At 35.2% G+C, this 6,154-nt stretch overlaps 1 long non-coding RNA gene across 1 annotated transcript; it reads right to left on the reverse strand.

Annotated features, from left to right (window-relative positions):
* Window positions 1–1,781: 1,781 nt before the first annotated feature.
* Window positions 1,782–5,225, reverse strand: LOC125387014. The gene is made up of 2 exons (XR_007227617.1): window positions 3,939–5,225; window positions 1,782–3,852 (listed from the first exon to the last, which is right to left on the reverse strand). It is a non-coding gene; the product is annotated as an uncharacterized LOC125387014 (long non-coding RNA).
* Window positions 5,226–6,154: the final 929 nt, after the last annotated feature.

Genomic DNA, 6,154 nt, shown 5'->3' on the forward strand with positions numbered 1-6,154 from the left:
AAAGCACCGACGGGGCCTGAGGGCGCCGTAATTTTTTTCTCCTTAATGAACTTGTCCATATTTGTATTAAATATAGCGCATAGATCAGGGACGTAGCCAAAATCGTCGTACCATTATGCCATATCCTTCCAAAAAGAGTGCCAATCATAATACACAGCAAAGCCAAGACGTCACCATAGATAAGCCATCAACCCATATAGTATTACTATATCTACTAGTAATCATCCCTCACATCCCTCACATACCCAAAAATTAACAACTTACACTATATATGTCTAAGTGGTTATCACTTCTAAAAAAAAAAAACTCTACATGATCTGTTTAGTCTTCTCGTAGTTTGTTTTTTAGTAATAAATTAATTTGAATGGAAAAGAGAAAGGCAGCTGGCAAATGTATTTGTGAAGACATTGGCAAGATCAAGGTTCAGATATTTACGACAAGAGTTAGAAAAATATTAAGATATAATTGTTTGTAGACATGTAGTTTTAGGGAGGGTGTTGAAGTGGTCACCACTTCTACGAAAACTCCACATCTGGTCTTTTTAGTTTTCTCAAGCGCTGAAGCCATCGACAGCATATAGACAAAAGACTAGCATGAAGGCAGACCATAAACAATAGACAAGCGACGTTGGCTTCGGGATTTTCAGTTATAAGGTAACACTGCTAGCGTGCGGATCTGGACCAGCTCAAATTGTATTCCTACTTATTATTACACTTCTCTATTAAATTAAATATATATATTTTGTACCTTACACTTTATCCACGCGTTTTCTCTCTTTATACATCCAATAACCTCAACAATATATAATACGCAGTTATATATATGTAAACTCCCTAGAGTTCATGTAGGATAGAGATTTTTTTTTTGTTTTACGGGTAGCATGACAGGCTGTGTTTCACGGACAGAGCGATCTTCCTTTGTTTTACGGACGACCATTTGAAGAAGCACGTTTTTCCCAAACGGACGGACAGAGAGTTACATTAGAGAGACAGACAAGGTTACAGAATAGTTATTTAAGATTTTAAAGACTGAAGATTTAAGATTTAAAGACTGAAGAAGAAAGATCGGTAGCTCAGGACGTTGAAAATCGATTCTCGATTTTCAGGTAAACATTGCACCAAAGACTTATTGTTTCCTGTTTAGATAATCATCGTTATTTATTGTTATAGACGCATATTAATTGTTGTTCGTTTTTGTATTTTATCTAATCACTTCATAATAAAAAAAACTCGATTTTCAGACTTCAGAATCGATCCCTGAATTATCCAATTATTGAACCTTACATATATGTGTGCCGAAATGTGTGAATACAATAATACTCACTCGGTTCGCATTTCTATATCCTTCCGTCGTATACACCTCCTATAATCTAAATTACTCAAAGTTACATTTGATTTAACATTCGGCTCATCGGGCACCTTAGCAGATCCGCTATATTACAATTATACAACCCGACATTGCATTTAACTAAAAGTACCAACCCTGGAATCATCTTTCGGCATTACTTCAGTGTTGGTCTTCTTTCCGTGCGTACTCCTCCCCTAATCAAGATCTTCTTATCCAGGTCTCCTTCTTCGTTCAAAGTTCCTTCCCTGGACTTGTCTAGTTTCCATGATCTTCTTACGTAGTCCTTGGAATCTCACCCAATTTTCCTCCCTGCTTATCGGTTGTCAGTGGCATGTCCAAGTAATTTTCTAATACTGTTCTAGCATTGATCCACCTAGGGTAGTGGAACAACGCTTGCTCTGTATCATCTCTTTCAATATCGCAGTCCCAGAATCTTGAGTGGATCTCCTTATTAATCGTCTTACGATATACGTTAAATATTCCATGTCCACTAAAGATTTGCATGGTAAAGTGTTCAATATTCCTTTCGTACTTCTTAAAAATACAAGCTCCTTGTCCAATTATTCTGCCTATAATAACTCCATTCTTCTCTGCACCTTTTCTCTATACGTTCTTCCATTGCCCTAATTCTTGCTAGAAAAATTGAGGCTCCTGACCTAGAGCGGGTGTTATATCGCTCCTGTTGTTCTACCCTTCTTATCTCATAATTTTCCTCCCGCAGCTCTATTATATCTCTATCTTTAAAATATATCGACATAGTGCCCGTAAGCAAACATAGTGCTGACACGTGTTGCTTGCTGTCTCCCGGTTCCAGCAGGTTCTGTTGTCGTTATTTTTAAGGATCAAACTACGTTGTAGTTTGTTGTACTACTATTGTTGTAGTAATTCAGGCCATGCCAAGTCATAAATACGAACAAAGTAGCCGCGTACGACGGAACACATTCAATCAATGCTCGGTCTCTTCGATACGATACTTGATAGAAATTCAAATTCGATTTTCTTGCACACGAGGCTTCGGATGAACAAGTCTTATCTCTTTTAGCGGCTTCTACTACAATTTTTTGGATACCCCGTGTGATGCTGAAGTTACCTGTAAGATCACATATAATAGGCACATTTGATAGTTTTTTTCTATAAGTTCCGGCACAATGTGTGCAACTTTTAAAAATATTTGCTTTATAGAAACAATTTATTGATTGAAGGGAATAATAGTTTCATTTTCTCGGCTATTTTACACAAGCTCTGTGTTATACATGTTACACGTAACATGTTAGAATGAAATAATTTTAAACTTCTTCCAGCTTTCAACATACACGAAATCGAATTAGTTACGAACAATAGTTTGCAGCAAGTGCACATTTGACTGTTTTCATTTCATATTGTTTAACATCACGTTTACTTATGCAACATCCGACTTTATCCAACGATTGCTTCACCAATTGAAATCCAACTGTATCTTTTCCTAGCGTTGACTTGCTAAGAATATTTTTATTTGCTTATTTTTTCAAAAAATTGACCAATATCACGGTACTTAAACACCTATGGACCATATGCAGTTACCATCACTTTGCATAAATCAGTATAAACTTTATTTTTGCTTGAAGTACTATTATATCATGTGTCACTCCATAAATCTCCTGATTTTGCTTCAGCATTTCTGTTGTACACAACAGTATTGGTATGCTGTTTTAATCGAGATTATACTTCATATGGAACCTAAATCACAAGATTAATAATAAAAGAAAGATGTTACTTGCTTCCGGATATGGCGAAATAAACCAGTACTTTTATGGCGTTTGCGGGTCCAAATTGAAAAGTGTAGACGAATGTTGAATCTATGTTATTATCGTTTTTGGCTGAACTCTGCTTTAGGGCAAAATCAAGAATTAATCACTTTTTTTGCAATCTGTCAGCTTTCGGAACGGGGAATTCGAAAATGCTAGTTTAAAGTTTTGGGATCCAGTGGTACAAAATCGTATTTATGTAAAATTTGTGTAATATTTTACACTTTACTTTGGCAATAAATTGGATTATGAATCCTTCAATGAGTACAGTTTCTGAAATCACTGACTGCATATGGATAATAATCATTTTGGCCTATTGAGTCAAACTTGTGTGGTTACATGTGTTTTGTATATATTTGGTTTTTCATTCTGACATGACTCAAGGATACTTATATAGAGCAAACCTGGATTAGTTCGACTACTTTTTGAAAAAAAAGGCTGTAGTGTTACTGTTTTTTCATATTCTTTTTTTGTTTTCGGCAAATTGAAGTGGTGCATAAGTTATCTATGAATTGAAATATTTATTCCCTTTTATAATAAAAAGCATTAACATTGCAAGTGCCTGGTCTCATCCGTATGTTCAGGTTAGAGTGTTCTCCCATTACCGGTGAGATCCACCTTGAAGAACGTAAAATCTATCGCTACTTGACGCGACCGGTATTTAGGTGCTGGACTTTCTTTGGAACATGTACCCAGCAATTACTTCTAATTGTCCATTCATCTAAAAAAAATGGCACATCAGAAATTTCGGATGTCCACCGTTAGGAACTCGCCTTTTAACATCGTTTCAATCATCGATCAACTTACCAAAGTATTTTTCTACAAGTCTGTGCATCCTCCTTTTTCCCCCGAGCTGTATTTATACCCTGAAGAAACTCGGTTACATTAAGTTGTATTTCGAGATAGTTCAGTAAAAGTTCGTGTGAAGAATGCATTGCAACAATATCAGTGTTCAAGACCTGTAGGTAACAGTTTTTTCCAATGCGTCCAAAAAATTATATACCTTTTCGCAGTTATCTAATATTTCCTGTATTTATTTCCCGGTCGCCGCGAGACGGCCGAATATGTTAGTACGAACTAATTTTCTGCGAATGTAATATACTCAATGTAACACGTACGCATACTCAACGAATAGAATTCAATTCGCAACCAACTAAGGATCGGGATTAGGATAAGGATTGTGCGAATTTTCATGGCGACATTTTTTTCGTCATAATAACATCATTCTAGTGACATCGTTGATGGAAACGATCCGCTACGTGTTCTGTAAACAGAAGTCGAACTAGTATGAATGCTGATCTGTGTGGTTAACTCATTGGACGATATAATGGACATAAGTCTATTTGGCGCCAAGGAGAAATGTAAAGTACTCTGAAGATGCTTCGCTTTGCATAGTCATGTGGTATGAATCATTGAATCCCACAATTTCAAACTTGTATTTGTGGATTCCACATATTGAAAACTACAAGATTGCAGATAAAAAAGACAATGATTTTTAGTTCCCTATAATAAAGTTCAACCCTACTTTTTAATACAATTGCCAGTTCTAATACATAACTACAGAAACATTGACAGAACAAGATCACTACTTTGTAATAAGGGACTATAAGCAATATATTAAACTTTAATATTAAATTTTAATATCATATTTGTAGTATCGCGGAAATATTATGGTATACAATTTCTTTGATACTATTTATTTTATTTTAAATTAGTTATACAGATATTAATGAGACAGAAAACGATGGTTGTTTAATATGGAACTAATAGTAACAATCTTTCTCTAACTTGGCTCACGCAACTCCGCAACGCTAACAACTCTATTCTCAACAACGCAACTCGACAACGCTAACTCTAACAATTCTACTCTTCGACTCCTCGATTAATTCTGACCTCTCGACCCACTCTCACTTTTCGATTAACCGCTCCTTGGATTCGAATCGTTCCCCTCCATTAGCGCTATTTTTCCGTTTCTCTAATTCCATCCTGTTAACGCTTCGCAAGAACTAGGTGACTTTGGTCACACAGGCTTTTTCTATGTAAACTAATAACCGAAGGACAGGCGACCTTGTTTTGCTTAGTTTCTAACCAGGCTTTTTCCTCACGATACTAGATATCCAAAATAAAATATTTAACTAAGTAATGAAAAATATATAAAATACTACGATATTGATCGAAGGGCTGCTCTGAAAAGATATAAGGTTGCTTTATCTCTAAGAATCCAGGATTTTACGTTATCATTTTGTGGTAGACACTCTTGAGTTTGCAAGCCTTCAATCATCCGCCTATAATAAGTGTACAATAACGATTATTCTATTTCCTAAAATAATATCAATTACTCATTTCCTTATTATTTTTATAATACATTATACATACTATTTTTATAATTAATTTGTTATTACTTCGCGCAACTGTTTGTGCCCACCTTGCAGCGGTCGGTGAAAACCCTAACCCACACTTACACCTAATAAATGATGATATTCCCTTTTTATTGAGCTAGTATATAAATTATAGTAGATAAGTTATAGCAGGCATATATTGCAGCATCGTATATGTACTTGTACCATTATTTTAAGCCCTTGCTCGCCTTACTCTCGTTTATAAACAAAAGGTAACCTGCAACTAATACTGACGCTCGCATTGCCAAATACGCATAACTGTAGTCAAAAATACTTTGCAGCGATACCGACATTTTTTATGAATATTTCAAGAACTAAGGCCGATCCCCGGTTATATAGTCCGGCCCGAAAATATTCGGACATTAGCACAACTTTGATTTCTCTGCCCTGTACTTGAAAAAAATACATTTTGCAGTATATTGAACTATATTGTATAGGTGTCGGAGTAATAAACTTTTGATTTAAAACAAAGCGTTTTTTAAAATATAAGAAGTGCTGAGAAAAGTGAATTTTCGTGTTATAAAAATATCTGGACACCTTATAAATTAATGTTAGAAAAACTAAAATGGCAATAATTTTTTTATGAAAGTTCAATATTTTATCCGATACCCCTTTTGTTTAATA

Source organism: Bombus terrestris, unplaced genomic scaffold (genome assembly GCF_910591885.1).
Source record: "Bombus terrestris unplaced genomic scaffold, iyBomTerr1.2, whole genome shotgun sequence".
Lineage (NCBI taxonomy): Eukaryota > Metazoa > Arthropoda > Insecta > Hymenoptera > Apidae > Bombus > Bombus terrestris.